This window comes from Colobus angolensis, unplaced genomic scaffold (genome assembly GCF_000951035.1).
Source record: "Colobus angolensis palliatus isolate OR3802 unplaced genomic scaffold, Cang.pa_1.0 Scaffold10, whole genome shotgun sequence".
Taxonomy (NCBI): Eukaryota; Metazoa; Chordata; class Mammalia; order Primates; family Cercopithecidae; genus Colobus; species Colobus angolensis.
This window is the reverse complement of record NW_012110919.1, coordinates 10,069,871-10,088,582: the sequence shown is the minus strand read 5'-3', so window position 1 is coordinate 10,088,582 and position 18,712 is coordinate 10,069,871. Positions and strand designations below refer to the sequence as shown.

At 38.6% G+C, this 18,712-nt stretch overlaps 1 protein-coding gene across 9 annotated transcripts in view; it reads left to right on the top strand.

Annotated features, from left to right (window-relative positions):
• Nucleotides 1-18,712, top strand: part of ANKS1B (ankyrin repeat and sterile alpha motif domain containing 1B) — a 1,301,363-nt gene that overhangs the window by 1,182,357 nt on the left and 100,294 nt on the right. The window lies entirely within an intron of this gene.

Below are 18,712 nucleotides of genomic sequence, written 5' to 3'. Positions count from 1 at the left end.
CAGCTACTCGGGGGGCTGAAGCAGGAGAATAGCATGAACCTGGGAGGCGCAAGTGGCAGTGAGCCAAGATCATGCCACCGCACCCCAGCCTGGGCAACAGAGCGAGACTCCATCTCAAAAAAAAAAACCTCTCTGATCTCCATACTACATTTTGTGGAGAACAATGTATAAGCCTCCAAAGGAAGCCTTCTGCCCAAATTTTTATCCAAGATCAAACTGAACTCTGGAAAAGCAGTATCTGCTAAAGGCACTTATAATTTCTCATATTTGATATCCAAATTATCCGTCTTATAAAAAGTCTCCAATTGTGGGGTATATGACAAATAGATCAGGAAGTATGGCAACAAGAAGCTCTTTTACTTCCTCAGCCATAATTCAACAAAGACGTAAAGAACAAAAGATACTTTTGAAATTGATTTTTTTTCATTTAATGAAGATGGAGTTTTAAGTAGTGTGTCATGGGGTTGTCTGTCTGTCTCTCTGTGTTATTTGGAAGTCACATAAATTTTCTGCAGGCAGGAGGATTCAATCATGAAGTAAACGGAAGTAATCAGACAAAGCCCATTTATTCTGTTGTCTTCATGATCAATTTAGATCCTCCAGCTTCCTGATAAATTGCTTGGCAGTCAGTCCAAATTAACCAAAGACATACATCTATTTAACCTTGTATATAGACAAGAAATTAGCCATGAGGCCATTCCAAGGGATAAATTGAAATTCAAAGTTTAAATACTCTTGAATTTAAGCCCTTTTATATTGACATGAACATCTTATAAAATCTTTCTCCCTGCAAAAATCCTCATAAATGGGAGCAGTGTTACTCTTTTAAAATTAAGACAGTCTTTTTCTGCTTCTACTTGACTAAAGATTTTGCAAATAGCAGTGTACATGATTTTAAAATAGAAAAAAAAAGTATTTGAAAAGTTATATTTTATTAAGTTTCTAGCTAGGTGCAAAATTTTTTTCTCCGAAATTCATGATTTAAATTATTCAGGTTTTGGTTTACTGAAATGCAGTCTTTTTTTAGGAAACAAAAAACAAGCCATGCTTATGTAAGATTCAAGTGCTTCATAAAACCACCACGTTAGTAATACTTGTTTTTGAAATGTTGTCTTTGGAAAGGTGGCATCTCTTTTCTCCCAGCCTCCTTAATTAGCATTCCTCATATGCAACATTTCACTAAGAGACACTACAGCTAAGGAGCTAAGAATGCTGCAAGGATTTTTACCTCTGCTCATAATTTTCCCACAGGGAGCCTTCAACACATTCTGTCCATGTTCATGAAATAGAAATATCATTTTTTATAAACTTTGATGCGAGTTAAGACTAAATCTGAATTAAAAAAAAAGAAATGCTGGGAAAAACACTTTCATCTCAAAGAATTAAAATACGGGATTTCAACATGTAAGGCATTTGACCTGAAATAATGTTAATAAATTATTTTAAAAGTTGAGATTAGAAGAATTCTATGGCAAACAATCACTTTTCTTTTCTTGAGGGTGAACTGTGGCCTTTAAAAAATTCTTCATGAAAAATCACAAATCAGGCCAGGCACAGTGGCTCATGCCTGTAATCCCAGCATTTGGGGAGGCCAAGGTGAGCGGATCACTTGAGGTCAGGAGTTTGAGACCAGCCTGGCTGACATGGTGAAACCCTGTCTCTACTAAAAACACAAAAATTAGGCCAGGCGCGGTGGCTCACGCCTGTAATCCCAGCAATTTGGGAGGCCGAGGAGGTCGTTTCATGAGGTCAGGAGTTCGAGACCAGCCTGGCCAACATGGTGAAACCCTGTCTCTACTAAAAATACAAAAATTAGCTGGGCATGGGGGCAGACGCCTATAATCCCAGCTACTTGGGAAGCTGAGGGAGGAGAATCATTTAAACCTAGGAGGCGGAGGTGCAGTGTGCTGAGATCGCGCCATTGCATTCCATTCTGGGCAACAGGGCGAGACTCCACCTCAAAAAAAAAACACAAAAATTAACCCAGGTATGGTGGCAATCACCTATAATTCCAGCTACTCTGGAGACTGAGGTAGGAGAATTGCTTGAACCTGAGAGGAGAAGGTTGCAGTGAGATTGTGCCACTGTACTTCCAGCCTGGCTGACAGAGCGAGACTCCATATCAAAAAGAAAAAAAAAAAAAAAATCACAAGTTACTTGAATCTCATGAAATTTGAACCAGGGATTTCAGGGAGATTTAATGTAAGCGTGGGTGGAAAAAACTTTGATGTGATCAGTGTGATAGTAACACTGTAGCATTTTCATCATTTATTACACATTTCATAGATATCAAGGGCCCACTATGTGAATAGTATTATATTTATTAATTAATGACATGCCACACACTGTCATCATTCTAGGGCAATATAAGAATAAGAATAAATTACCAATGTTTTTATCATATGTTGTTATTCTCTCCAGCTTAATTTGACAATTTTCTTGAAATGAAAAATTAATAATTCCTCACTGTGTGTGAATGACATGTGTTGCTAATGAGTTCAGTGACAATTGGAGGTTAAACTCTGTTTTCTAACAAACACTAAGTCATTGTTTATTGCTTGGTTTTCATTAGAGACTTGTAAATTACGATGAATTATATTAGCAAGTGGGGATATTACTTTTCTATTTGATAGTTCAGTATCTATTTCTTAGAAAGCATTGCTCTACTTTTCACTTTTTCATCTTGAGCTCATAATTTTGATCAACAAATTTGCAACCTGATACAAAATAAATCTGTATTAAAAATTGACCCACCATATGATTCTTCAGTTCTGTTTCTGGATATTTATCCAAAGGAATTTAAATCAGGATCTTAGCCAGGTGCAGTGGCTCAAGCCCATAATCCCAGCACTTTGAGAGGCTGAGGTGGGCGAATCACCTAAGGTCAGGAATTTGAGACCATCCTGGCCAACATGATGAAACCCCGTCTCTACTAAAAATACAAAAATTAGCCAGGCATGGTGGCGCATACCTGTAATTGCAGCTGCTCAGAAGGCTGAAGCAGGAGAATCGTTTGAACTCAGGAGGCAGAAGTTGCAGTGAGCCAAGATCTTTCCACTGCACTCCAGCCTGGATGACAGAGCAAAACTCCATCTCAAAAAAAGAAAAATAAAAAAAAGAAAGGAAAATAAATTAGGATCTGGAGGAGATACCTGCACTCCCATGTTCATTGCAGCATTAGTCAAAATGTCCAAGACAAGGAAGCAATCTGTATGTCCATCATTAGATGACTAGATAAAGAAAATGTAGTATATACATACCATGGAATATTATTTGGCCATGAAAAAGAAGGAAATCCTGCCATTTGCAACAATATGGACGAACCTGAAGGACATTATGCTAAGTGAAATAAGCCAGGCACAGAAAGCAAATGCTATATGATCTCACTTAAATATGGAATCTAATATAGCCAAACCCATAAAAGCAGACAGTGGAGTGGTGGTCACCAGGGCCTGGGACAGAAATGGAAAGGTGATGGTTAAACAAGACAAAATTTTAGTTACACAAGATAAATAAGTTCTAGAGATCTACTATAGCATAGTTCCAGTAACTTAACAATACCGTATTGTGTAATTAAAATTTGCCAAAAGAGGATATCTTGTGTTAAGTATTCTTGTGACACACACACAAAAATGATGATGGTAATAATAATAAAAGGAGCTGGAGGAAAATGTGGGAGCTGATGGATATGCTTATAGTCTCGATGGTGGTGATGGTTTGATGTATATGTACTTAACCCTAAATTCATCAAATTGTATGCATTAAATATGTACAACTTTTTACATGTCAGTCATACTGGAATAAAGTGGCTTAAGAAAATAAAAACAAACAGACTTCATTTTTTCATACAATGTGCTAAGTACATTTTTTTAAATGAATCAGGACTAGTTTGATACTGTCATTCCAAAGTTCTGTTGCCGTTAATTGTTCTGTTGCTATTATTTGTTCAAAAGTAGTATTTTACTCAACTTGAAAGAGTGGAAGATGAGTAGATATTCACTAGATGGAGAAGAGGAAAAGGAGACATTCCAGAAAGAAAGCACAGCTCATGTGAAAGTCCACTGATGTGTTCACATTTGAGCTTAAAACCTGAAAGAAGTGACCTTCTTTTTTGCAGAGTATGTGCTCTGGCCCCCAAAGCATCCTCCACCTCCAGAATCATCAGTTGTCTCTATATTTTTATAAAACAGCTTACAAAAGAGGTTTTCAGCTCATCCACTGCACAGGTCAACCTGGTCACTCATACCTGTTCCTTTCCTTGCCAGGATGGGATGACCAGCACCATCAGCAGCTAATGATTCTCCATTCTCCAGCTTTGTGAATCATGGCTGGCCTAGGCCAAGAGAAAGAGGGAGAGAAAATTACAAAGAGTTTGCACCTTCCCCCAAATGGATTCTTTTTTACAATAAAACTTTCATTAACTGGAACTTTTGGATAGCTAATGTTGTCAGCCCTTGCTTTTAGTGCAGGAGGCAGTGACAACTAACTGCTGCTAAGAATTCCTTTATTTAAAAGCTAAATCTTCCAGGATACTGCTGGAGCCAGTGGGCATTCCTCAGCCACCTTTTGCAGCAGCACTGTGAACCAGTGACAAATAGTCTTCACAGTGCATGACTCAGATGCAATGCAGTATTCCAAATATCCAGGAAAGAATTAAAGACTGTCAGTAAGCCACCCTTAGGCAGGAGAGAACAAAATATACATATATATGTGTGTGTGTATATATGTGTGTGTGTATATATATGTGTGTGTGTATATATATGTATGTGTGTGTATATATATGTGTGTATATATGTGTGTGTGTGTGTGTATGAAGAATTCTAGTAAGGACTCCAACAACAGAAAAAAAGTATCTTTTTAACCATAAGCTAAACTAATTAAATAATTGAATTAATTGAAAATTTCGTACATTCTATATGCAGATCATTGTACTGAGGTTACTTAACACACCACCTCATTATCTAAAGGTAATTGAGGTTTTTGTCATGTAAATATGCATCGTTGAACCACTAATGCAGCCCTTGAAAGTTACCTTAATTAAAAAAAAAAAGAAAGTTTTGATTATCTGGGAATCATTACTGACTGACAGAGATTTTCAGATTGCCCTCGAATTTTCCAGTCCCTTTTCCAGGCTGGACTTTCTCTTCTGGCATTAAGGATTTGGAAATAATGGTGAACAAGAGAATAAAAATCGACAGGATCATTTCTGCACTAGGTATATTAATGGATAAACTTGAAAAGACTTAGAATAGACTGCAGAGTTCATATTATAATAATAAAGTACTAGTTGTTCGTATAAGCAAGCACACAGCCTTAACATTTAATGAGTCTCTGGGAGAAAAATAATCAGTCACTTTTGAGCAAAAGGTAGGGGCCAGGCACTGTGCTAGGTCCTTCCATTAAAATTGTCTCACTTGAGCCACACAGCAACTCTGGGAGAGCAGTGGCAGCAAGATAGAATGAATCCAAAGTGCATGCGTTTTGTAAGTCGAAACTGGATTCAAATCCTGATTTAGTCATCACTTTGACAAGTTCCTTAAATTCCTGAACCTCAATTAATGCATTTCTAAAGTTAAGATTTGTAATTACCAGCCTTGTTAGGTTGAAATGGTAAGGTAAATGAGATCATTTCTTTGGCAAAATTATTCTAAATGGGTTCATTTCCTTCCCATCAGACACGTGCTTTTGCATTCTTTCTGTTAAACACCTTCCTATGTTTAACTAAAAATTCAGCTATTTCTTTGAACTGTGGCACAGCCATATCTTTCCCATCTTGAACTTGAACAGTTGATTTATTTTGGATCCTTAATGTAAGACATTGTATTTATCCCTGTTAAATTGCATCTTTTTGGTCTCAGGTTGGCCTTTTCAGCCCATTGAGAGAATGTTGAATTTTACATTTAGCCTATTATTATATTAAATATTTTTCACAGTTTTATGTCATTGAAAAATCTGATAAGTGTTCTTCTTATGTCTACTTTGATGCCATTAATAAGAATATTGAATAGAGCAGAATCCAGGGGTAGAGCCTGTGGCATTCAATCAGTGGTCCCCCAACAGGTTATGACAGAGCCATTCATCAAGCCTCTTGGCTGTAGATGTACAACCAGCTGTGAATCCACTTGATTTTTCTCTCATAGAGCCCACCATCTTTTAGATAATGAAAGACTTCATCAAGTGCTTTATTGGAACCAAAGACACTGTATCTATGACATTCTCCTGGTCTGTCAACCTCGTACTAATAACTCTGTCAAAAAAAAGAAAGTTAATAAAGTTTGGCAAAAACTGATTTTCAATGAGGCCAGCAAAGTTTGAAGAGTGGCTGATGATGCAGGGGTTGTTGCCAGGAAAAAGGGGCATGGCTGGCTGCTGAGCTCCTTCTGGGCAGGTTCCAGGGGAGGGCTCAGCCCTTCCAGTTCAGAAACTGGGCTTAATCAAAACACTGAAGTTGGAATTTTATGAAGCTCATTTTATATCAGGCACTGTGCTTAATGCATTGCATATGTCTCATTTAATCCTAACTATTATACTAAGAGGAGAATACTGTTTCTTAGCTCCATCATTTTATACAAGGTAGGTGACACTGAGAGAGGTTAAATAATTGACCAAAAGGCATATATAGTAAATGCCAGTACCAACACTCACACTCAGGTCACCCTGACAGCAAGCCCCACTCTTAATCACTATGCCCTCCTGATCAGGTTCTGTGCCTCGGTGGCGTTGATTTAATTTAACTAAGGAGAGATCAGTGTATCAAGATGTCCAGTCTGTTAATACATGATGGGAAGGATTCTCTAACTGACTGAATGCTCCGCTCCCTGATCCCCCATCTTCAACACTTCCTCTTCTCATATCGGGGTACTCAGAACACTGATTTAGTTATTACTGCTTCCTGGTACATGTAGTATTGAAGGAAAGGGAATTTTGAGGGATGTTTCATTTAGATCAGTACAAAACCTGATAAAATAGCCCCTTGAGTAATCAGGGAGCTTACTTATGTTAAGATTCAGTCTCTCCCCATGATGCTATCAAAGCTAGACATTCTAATTCTTTTTTCCATAGTTTCATTGCTTCAGTCTGCCCTCTACCCTTGCTTCTCCACCCTACCCTGGCACACCTTCTTTGTTTAGCTGGATTTCAGTATTGCCGATTAAACTATAGTCACGCTGCCAGTCTATTTCGTTGACTCTTCACGGACTAGAAAGTCATTCTGACTTCAATCACTTTGTTTGTCCTAGTCTGTTTTGTGTTGCTGTAACAGAACATCTGAGACTGGGTGATTTATAAAGAAGAAAAGTTTTATTTAGTCCACAGTTCTGCAGGCTAGCAAGTTCAAGAAGCATGGTGCCAGCACCTGCTCAGCTTCTGGTGAGAATTTCTGCTGCTGTATTACAACATGGCTAAAGGTTAAAGGGGAAGCTGATGTGTGAAGAGGCAAAACCCACAGGATGTCCTGGCTTCTTAACAACCCACTCTTGCAGGAACTAATTCATCCCTGTGAGAACTAATCCGGTCTTGTCAGAGCAAGAACTCATTCACTCCTCAGAGAATGGCACAAATTATTTCAAGAAGGATTCGCCGCCTCATGACCCAGATACCTCCCATTAGGCCCCATCTGCCAACACTGACACTTTGGAGATCCAATTTCAAGCTGAGTTTTTCTCAGAGAAAACTCAAATCATAGCACTGTTGATGTGATTAATTTGGTGCTTAGAATGTAACCTTATTCTCTGGTTCTTAAGTGTCATCTCATGATCACCACCTGTTACCCATCCAGAACCCATGTTGGCTCCTAGTGATCACTCCACTCTTTTCAAACATCCATAAGCCATTTGTTGTAAGTATTTAGAAAACATAAACATTTTTACCAAAGTGTTATGACTTGGAGGATTAAAAGCCTCAAAAATGTACATACAGGCCGGGCGCAGTGGCTCATACCTGTAATCCCAGCAGCTTGGGAGGCCGAGGCAGGGGGATCACGAGGTCAGGAGATCGAGACCATACTGGCTAACACAGTGAAACCCCGTCTCTACTGAAAATACAAAAAATTAGCCGGGCGTGGTGGCGGGCGCCTGTAGTCCCAGCTACTCTGGAGGCTGAGGCAGGAGAATGGCATAAACCCAGGAGGCAGAGCTTGCAGTGAGCCGAGATCATGCCACTGCACTGCACTCCAGCCTGGGACACTGCAAGACTCCATCTCAAAAAAAAAAAAAATGTACATACATAGGAAAGTCAGTACTAATTTACTATATTGTACACTAATAACAAAGAATATGCTACAGATTCTATTAGCCTATAGTCAAATAGTAGTAGACTCCTAGAACAAAGTTACTCTGCAGGTCACATTTTCCTTAAGGCATCCTGCAGTGTGTATGTTGCTCACTCTTCCATCCAGCTGATAAGTGATGCATTCCAAGACAACAGAGATCTTCCTCTTGAGCAGCCTGGATTACAGCCTTCAGAAATGGCCTTTTTTATACAATACTGCATACTGAATGGATTCTCCCAGCATTATTTTTTTTAAAACAATTTCATTGCAATTTAATTACAGATCATGAAAATCACTCATTTTAAGTATACAGTTAGATAAATTTCAGTAAGCCTATACATCCTATAAACGAAGCTATAAAGCAGCCATCAACACAATCCCATTTTAGAACATTTCCATCACCCCAAAAAGTTCTTTTATGCTCATTTCAGTCAATCCCTGCTCCTATTCCTACTCCAGATAACCACTGGTATGCTTTCTGTACATATAGTTTTATGCTTTCTAGAAACTCATGTAAATGGAATCCTACAATATTATATCATCTTGTGTGTGCAGCTTCTTTCACTTAGCATAATGTTTTTGAGATCTGTTGATGCTATAGCCTGTATTATATAGCCCATTCCTTTGTATCGTTAGGCAGTATTTCGTTGCATGAATATACCATATTTTACTTATCCATTCACCAGTTGATTGGACATTTGGATTGTTTCTAATTTTTAGCTATTATGAATAATGTTGCTTAAACATTTATGTACAAATCTTTATGTGGGCATATGTATTCATTTTTAGCTAGGATTAACTAGCTAGAGTCAACTCACTGGGTTGTATGTTAGAAAACTGTGTCAAAACTTGAGAAACTGACAGTTTTCCCAAAAGTGCCTGTGCCATTTACAATCCTACTAGCAAGATGAGAGTTCCAGTTCCTCCACATCCTTACCATCCTAGGCAGGGTCATTGTTTTCTAATATTAGCCATTCTTATGGGTTTAAAGTGATTCCCAGCTCTACTCTGTGATGTGACTCTCCAGGAAATAAGGAAGGGGATAGTGGTGGGGCTGGGGACAATGGGAGAAAAGGGATGATAAGAAATCTCTCTCTCACTGTTGTTACTCTTTTTTTTCTTCTTTTTGAACTTGTCCTTGGGACTCAATCTCTTCTTTCCTTATAATACTTTTTTTTTTTTTTTTTTTTTTTTTTGAGACAGAGTCTCGCTCTGTCGCCCGGGCTGGAGTGCTGTGGCCGGATCTCAGCTCACTGCAAGCTCCGCTTCCCGTGTTCCCGCCATTCTCCTGCCTCAGCCTCCCAAGTAGCTGGGACTACAGGCGCCCGCCACCTCGCCCGGCTAGTTTTTTGTATTTTTTAGTAGAGACAGGGTTTCACCGTGTTAGCCAGGATGGTCTCGATCTCCTGACCTCGTGATCCGCCTGTCTCGGCCTCCCAAAGTGCTGGGATTACAGGCTTGAGCCACCGTGCCCGGCCTATAATACTTTTTTTTAACCTTAACATCCTCTTTGCCGCCATACGTAGCTGAAATATGGTAAACATCCAATTCTAAAGTGCAGTAGTAGCTGGCTAGGCTAAGTAAAATCTGTGGATGCATTTTTAAAACTTTAATTTAGCTAGTTTTAGGTAGATGTTTTACCTCCTCCCACATAAAACCCTTTTATCAGAGCTGCTGACAGAAACAGAATTGGCTGGATTGAATTCACTGCCTCTTTCACTATTCTGTCTGCTGATGGAGGGTGTTATATGTCATTAAAGTAGCTAAACATCAAGAAGAGGGGCAGAGCAGCAACAGAGCAGAAAAGACCGTTTATAATCCAAAAATGGAGTAACCAGGCCGTCACTTACCTAGGATTGTCTCTTGAGACTCAATTTGTCTTAGAGCTTCTTTTACAAATATGGGTATATTCACCCATATTTGGGTATATTCATGTATGTTGCATGCTTCTGTTTATTTTATATGGACATATATTAATGAATTTTGATAACCATAATTTCATTTACAATACTGAGAGCATCAGTCACACAATATAATTGATCATAAATTTTATGATCTCAAAAATCGAAAGGAAATAAAGTTGGAAAATACCCTCCTTAGCAGTAAATATCCTGCATGGTTAGCAAAATATAGCAAAACAGCAGTCTCTCTACTTCTTAAGATGCAGAGCATTTTTATGTATTCATAGTACTGCAGGGAGATTTGCACTTTTCAGATGCTATTAGCACATCTTCACATCTCCAAGAATAACTTCAGATCTGGGATATTGCACATACTTCCCATTTTCTTTTCTAACAAATTTTTCCTTCAGTAACCCCAATGATTGGGTTATTGAGCAATATAAACCAAATTTCTCCTATAAAAACTTACCTGGCAGCAAGCTTTACTTAAAAGTAACTTTCAGAGAAATTAGTTGGGAATTGATTTATTGTTTTGTTTTGTGTATGTTTTTAATCTTCTGAAGCAATGTTTATGTCAAAGTCAGAAAATTAGTACCTTCATCAAGAGGTAATTCAGAGAGCTTTACAAATAAACCTAAGATTCTCATTGATTACAAAAGAAGGCTTTGTACCTCCAGAGCCCTTAAATGTTCAGAGGCAATTATACCATTAAGGTCTCTCTTTTCATGCAAAGATGATCTCATTTCCTCATAATTAGTATTTCCTGTTTAATGAGACAGACTATATTCAGAAAACACACATTCCTCCTTCCTCACTCTTTCTGACTATCCTTTGCTCTCTCTGGAGCTGTTTGACTTAGAACCTCTTTTCCTTTCCATAGGTTAGTACAGTTGTATTTCGGTAGCATCTGTCAAACAGTTATTTGCTGATTATTTAGTAGCAGTTGGTTTGGAAAGTAAGCAGAAGGAAAAGGGAATTTGAAAACCGTAGTCAGAGGGAATTTTTTTAGATGAAGTGGCAGAGGTAAAGGGAAAGAGTTACAGATGGTGGGACGTAAGGAAATTTTGCATCACCCATGGCAAGACTGTGTGTAGGAATTAAGGTGCAAAAGCTCAGAAAGAATAGAAGACTCTTGAGAGTAGAAAGGGAAGGAAATAAGACATAGGTATTATTTTCCTTCCCTCTTTTTCTTTTAGAGACATCTCCCCTGCTTCATTTGTTGTCCACCTTGACAGGGGTTTGAGTTGAGATCTTAAAGATCACCTTTGAGTTGTACTCGTGGGCTAGATGCATTGAGGAACCCTGAGATGCAGTAACACCATATCTGACTTTCCAGCGCCTATAATCTAGTTGATTAGGTAAGACACATACACAAATAAAGAGAGCTAGCTGTACCCACCAGGATGTATCATGTGTCAACAGCACAGGGCAGCCCACAGATACTAAAGAAATTCAGAGAAAGAAAGGTCGATGTAATCCAAGGTGAGCAAGCAAGGCTTTAGGTGGATCTCGATTTCATCCTTGTGAGATACTAATGAAAATCCAGGCAGACACTCTGGAATATGCACAAGTGTGTATACATGGCGCAAAGAAATAACAGGAGAGAAGGTTGGAGAAGTGGAAGGCATGATTCTGGATCTAAAATCTACCCAGAGATATCCATAATGGCACATTTATTTATTTATTTATTTATTTTTTTTTTTTTTTTTTTTTTTAGACGGAGTCTAGCTCTGTCGCCCAGGCTGGAGTGCAGTGGCCAGATCTCAGCTCACTGCAAGCTCCGCCTCCCGGGTTCACGCCATTCTCCTGCCTCAGCCTCCCGAGTAGCTGGGACTACAGGCGCCCGCCACCTCGCCCGGCTAGTTTTTTGTATTTTTAGTAGAGACGGGGTTTCACCGTGTTAGCCAGGATGGTCTCGATCTCCTGACCTCGTGATCCGCCCATCTCGGCCTCCCAAAGTGCTAGGATTACAGGCTTGAGCCACCGCGCCCGGCGGCACATTTAAATATCAAAGGTAATATCCAAATATTGTTGATAGGGTAAGAAAGTTTTAAGTTTCTGTGATACTTAAAACAGAAATGATACCTTAGTTAGTACCTTAGTTCTGTGCTTTATAATTCCAGATAAGCTTCCTAGTTATTCTCATTCAATCCACAGAAACCCCTTCTAGGCTGGGAAGACTATGTAGACATATATATTTAGACGGATGGATGGATAATAGAAAGATAGATACATATATACATACATACATGCATAGATACATAGATGCCTACATACATACACAGAAATATATATGCACGTATGTTCACATAGTTTTAATATTTTTTTACCACCTGGATTGAGAGCCCTGGAGGATTCAATATTTTTTCTTCTTTGTGGCTCACAAATTGCATAACATGGTGGTTAAATGTGAAAGGCATCCAATAAATATTTGTTGAATAAGACTGTTATTCTCCCCTTTATATTACAACTCAAAGACATTAAAGATTACTTAGCTAGAAGAAGAGTAAGAGAAGAGCCAAGTGTCATGACTTTCTGCTCCTAAGGTCTTTCTGTTCACCATCCCATGCCAGACATGGATTATTGCAGTCCAAGAAATAAGAAAGAAAAATGTCATGGTCAAAAATTGTATGCAAGTTCAAGTGAAGATTTCTGAGATTGCAGGAATCTGAAATGGAATTACACACAGGCACTTTTGCCTAGATGATTTCAGGTGGAAAGTGTTTAGAAATTGTTCTCAGGCGGGGGGGAAAGCTTTGACAATTATTTGCAATTTTAGTTCTGCAGATGAGAACAAAGCAGATCAACTTCTGCCACAACTTCCATTCTTGGCATTTAGGAACACCAGAACCGCTCAGAACACTTGCAGTTGTATTAGAAGAGGCTACTCTGAAGCCAGGTGAGCTCTATAGACTTGTATAGGAGCTGTTCTCTTTAGTTGGCAAGTATCTAGCAAGGAAAGGGGAAATAATCTACCCCCTAAAATGGGAGTGAGTTCCAAACGCAGGATGAACTCCCTCCCTCAATAAAAATCTAGGAATGAAAAGGATGCAGTCTCCTGGTGGTGAGAACTAGAATCGCTTGTGTGCCCAGCATCGCTGCATGTGTACTCTCTGAAGAATTCCAGCTATATGTGCTATTTCACATCTGTTAGCTAACTCTGAACTCCAAAAACATAACAAATGCAAAATATGACACTGAGGAACATTATATGGGCTTGTGATTTTCCCAGGAGGAATTGGTCCAGCCGGCAATAAATGGATTGAGATTTCATGCAGAACATGGAGACAGACTGTTGCTACATGACTTTTCTGCATGACTTGTGTGATTCTTGCAGTCTTCTTTAGTGTTTTCCATGCTGTGTCTATGTAAACATGGCGGTGAGAATGGAAATTGTAGGATGATAGAATTATTTATGCATGTGGAATGTTTGCTATCCAGAAAGAAGCACAAACCAAAATTTTCAACGGTAGGGGAAATGTTTAATGAATTATGACATACTTCTCTGAAACAATAATGTGATAATATGGAGTTAGTTAAAATGTCTACTGAGAGTTGTGTATGTAGAAAAGTTCTCTAGCTTTAAAGAACTGAAAAAAAAGGCGAAAACAGTACTTACGATATGACCACCACAAAACATAATCATGGGAGAAAAAAATGAAAGGAAATATATCTATTTAGACATAGTTTGTGGATTACTTGTTCTCTTACTTGTTTTTCTGTATTTTATAAAGTATCTAAAATGAGAAAGCAGTATAACTATTATAATCAAAATGTTATTTAATTTTGTTAAAATAGATAAAGAAAACTTCATTTACATCATGTTTAAATTAAACATGTTAAATTTAATGTGATATAAATGTAAACATGTTTAATTTTATATCACATTAAATTTTAAAAGAAAAAAAGAAGTTTAAGTACATTGACTTTCAGTTTTGCTATGACATATATTCTGAAGTAAGCTATTCCATATGAGGGTCATATCATGATACTGTCCGGCAGAATTCCCACAGCCAAACCCAGAAACATAAACAGCAGTGACGTGATATTATAGGACTGTCATCCAGCATGGTTATTCTTCTGTTGCTGGGATTCACAGTGGGGTTTCTGGAATTATCCTGTTTAAGTGATACTGGAGAAAATTCCTGGAGGTGGCTACTGCTGTGATGAACGGATGCCCACCTGTGGCTGACTCCTGTTGTTTCAACAATATTCCTTGCCTTTGACCCACATTCCTCTTAACAATAGTTGTAATAAAAACCATTAAGAACACATGCAATAACTTTTATTTTTTTTTTTTTTTTTTTTTTTTTTTTCTGAGACAGAGTCTTGCTCCATCGCCCAGGCTGGAGTGCAGTGGTGCAATCTCAGCTTACTGCAACCTCCACCTCCCGGGTTCAAGTGATTCTCCTGCCTCAGCCTCCCGAATAGCTGGGACTACAGACATGTAACACCATGTCCGGCTAATTTTTTTTCGTATTTTTAATAGAGATGGGGTTTCACTGTGTTAGCCAGGATGGTCTCGATCTCCTGACCTTGTGATCCAGCCATCTCAGCCTCCCAAAGTGCTGGAATTACAGGCATGAGCCGCCGCGCCTGGCCAACTTTTATTTCTTACCTATTGGAATTCAGCAGTTGGAGCCACATTCTTATGCTCATGTGTATAATAATTTTGTCTTAGTTAATGTGTGATAACATAGTTAATTGTGCCTGATCTCTCCAATATTGTAAGCTCTGTTCATGGACTTTCCCCTTGGAATCCTCCAAATAATTGGTAGCAGAAATTCAATATTGTTTTTGAGTTGAACTGAATTGCTTCAATATCTTAGAATAACTAAATATCCAATATATTACCATTATTTTGTGTTTTACTCCCATTATGTTCTTTGTCTGAACAGATAACTTTAACCCAAGCAGTAATGAAAACACAGAATTCTTCTCTACTGTAGTAACCATTACTCTGGTTTTTTTGAAAACTAAAGTTTTCACACTGGTTATCACCCATGATGCCTGGGGTTGTAGGATTCCACTACCTCAGGAACCCCATCTGCTTGCAAAGACAGTCTGCTATTAAGCTGTTCTCACTGAAGGCAAACCCAGCAGCCTTCAGACTTGACTTTTCCGTAGCGACCATCTTTCTTTGGAATATTCTCTGTTACTGTTTTGCCAGTTAGATTTATTATTGTCAACTTGGACATTTTGAAGCCAACTGTCACCCTGTCTACCACTCCACAGTGAGCCTGCTCAGATTGAATCTTGGATGATGAGGGTTTCCTGTCTATATATATGTTTCACAGGGAATACTGTGAGTTACCTGCCCTTGTAGCCTGTAGCTTTAACAATGCTATAAGCCTTATTAAAAAGTGAATTATTTTAATGTTTTCAGATACTCAAAGCCCTATGTAAATGCTTTAAACATGATAACTCAAAGAAAGAAGCAACGTCTTAAGCCTCATGATGACATAACCAATAGTGTAACTAAAGGTCAAAAGGTGTAGAGGTTAACAGCAAGAAGAAGAGCAAGGAGAGTGGTGAAGGGCAGGTTAAGAATCAGGGGCACATCCTAGCCATGTGCCTCTTAGCGGTGTGACCTTGGGGAAGTTCCTTAGCATTTCATAATCTCAGATTTTGCATCTCTAAAATGAGAATGGTTTTATTGTATGCTATTGTAAGGATTACAAGAGATATTTATATACGTGTATAACCACTTGGTACGGTTTCTACACAACTAGAACATAGAACTAGAGTATAGAAAATGTTCAATAAATGGAAGTTACCATCAGTATCTTCAGTGATGGGAGCTCATTTCTAATAAAAAGGAGAGTTATCCAGGTGATCTTGATAGTACTAACCATCCTGTGTTGATTTGTTTCCTATCTATGTATCCATCCATCCATCCATCATCTGGGTAGCTCTAAGGAGGAGACAGCAATGGAGATTCAGTGCAGAGGAGTGCCTCAGCTTACCTCCTATTGAAGATTAAGCAATGTGGATGGGAGAAGAGCATATTCTTTTAAATTGGGTCTGGCCTCAGACTAATAGCTAGAAATCAGCCACGTTCCTACTAGGATAAGTTACTTCATTGAAGGCTTTCCCAAAGTTAGCCACATCTCTTCATCCAAAGCTCCAGTATATTTCTTTAACATGATTGACTTTATGGCAATGACCAAGTCCTTGTTCTTCTGGGCCAGGATTCCTGTGCACCCTCAGAACCCATTCACTGGAATAAGCACACTGTGAAAGTTGCGACTTCTATGTGTCAGGCAGTATGCTGATTATTCTCACAATTTACTCTTCATCTTCCCAACAACATTTGAAATTGTCATTAACTTCTTCACTTTATATGTGAGAAAACCTGAGATCAGAGGAGTCAGGTAACCTGCCCAAAATTAAGTTGTGGGAGAGTAAACCAAAAGCAATAGTGGAGATTACATCAGCTCAATTGTACCACAGTTATATGTTATTTAATGTCAGTTTTGTAAATAATAATAATTAAATGAATGTCTTTGTTATAAAGACATTTTTAGCAGGACTCAGGGAAGGGGCAAGGTAGTACCATCAGCATGAGGTCCAGCTATCTGCTGGGAGAAAGATTTTGTGGGAGGAATTTATATCCAATAGAAGCTTTTGGCAAAGTAATTGAGAATGAGAATAAAAGAGAATTAGAAAATATACTGTGTTTAGACTTGCAAAATACCTTTGGAAAGGTTATCGTATTTTTTCTGAGATGGAGCAATTATTTGATCTCGATGCTTTAAAAAAGAAACAATACAAGAATGTAAGGGCATTTCTATGGATTGTATAAACAATGCTGTCTGCAAGTAATCAGCAGTAGGGCCACACTTAGTTAGCATATTTATAAATCATCTGAAAGGAATACATGCTGAAATTTCCAGATTTGCAAAAACCACTAAGCTCTTCCAGGTAGTGAAATGCCAAACTGGTTAATATAAATGCAGAAAGCTAACACAGGGCTGTGTGAGTGGGCAGAAGGATGCCAGATGGGCTTCTGCCTGGACAACTGTAAGATAAGGAATTTAGGGAAAAATAATTCAAATCATCCCTCCTAGATTAAAGGGCTTTGAACTACCAGCTATAACAAAATTAAGGGATTTTATAGTCAGTGTATACTTCTGTCCCTAGTTATTCCTACTGCAGCTAAAAGGCTAGCTAGAAATCACATGTGCTTAGGAAGGACATTTTAAAGGGGTATTGAAAGCAGAAAACAGTATCCTGCATAAATGTGAAGCCATGGTTCACTTATACCTGCAATATTGTGAGCCATTTTTTCAGCAAACCTTAAGCAGCTATAATAGGGTAGGGGAAAGTCCAGAGGATGTCAACTGAAATGATTTACGGAAAAGAGGAGCTGCTTTATGAAAACAAACTTACAAAGATTAGGATTCATCAGCCAGGGGAGATGAAGGTTTTATAAAATCATAGGGATGTGGTGCATGGGGACATTCACCTTGGCTAACATTTACCCTCCTCATCATCAACAGGCACGGTCAGAGGGTGACTGTCAAAGGAATAGGGCATAGTGTGAGTTTAAAATATACATCAGTTTAGGCCGAAAGGCCCATAAGTTAACCAACAAATAGGCAAATAAAAAGTCAAGGTAGATGAAATACTACACAGACATAAAAAAACTAAATCATGTCCTTTACAGCAGCATGGATGCAGCTGAAGGCCATTACCCTTAAGTTAATTAATGCAGAAACAGAAAACCAAATATTGCATGTTCGCACTTATAAGTGGGAGCTAAACATTGAGTACTCATGGGCATAAAGATGGCAACAGTGGACACTGGGGATGACAAAGGAGGGGAGGGAGGAAGGGGACAAGGGCTGAAAAACTACCTACTTGGGTATTATGCATACCACCTGGTGACGGGATCATTCATACCCCAGACCTCAGCATCACTCAGTGTGCCCATGTAACAAACCTGCACATATACCACCTACATCTAAAATAAAAGTTGAAATTTTAAAAAAATTCAAGGTAGCATGGGATGCCTGCCAAAGAAATGCTCTCCCCACCTTGTATCTTAAAACTTGAAAAGAGAAGAAAAAAATTTACACATGCGGTAACGACTTTGGAAACTACTTACCCAACAAGATTATTATATCTTGGGACTACACATGGGTAGGGAAGAGGTAAACACATTTTTATGAATGGATTAAATATACAATATATTTTTAAGAAGTTGGTAATATTTGGAGAAATGCCCAACTTTTGTGATGTATACTTTGGAGTAAAACATGCTTTGGAATCAGGCAAATCTGATTCAAATCCCAGAGCCACCACATGCTGGCTTTTGGGTAGGTGACTTAACCACTCCGAACCACAGTTTCTTCATCTGTCAAGTGAGAACTCCTTCCAGATAGAGAAGTTGGGAAGATTGAAAAGGGTGTGCCCCTGGTAAAGCACCAGGAATGGGGCTGAGGATTGAGGTGCTGCAATTCTCAGTTCCCTTTGAGAGCTCTTCTACCATGTGCCCTTTGCAGCAAGATCAGATTCAAAATACCATCCTGGGGAGGCT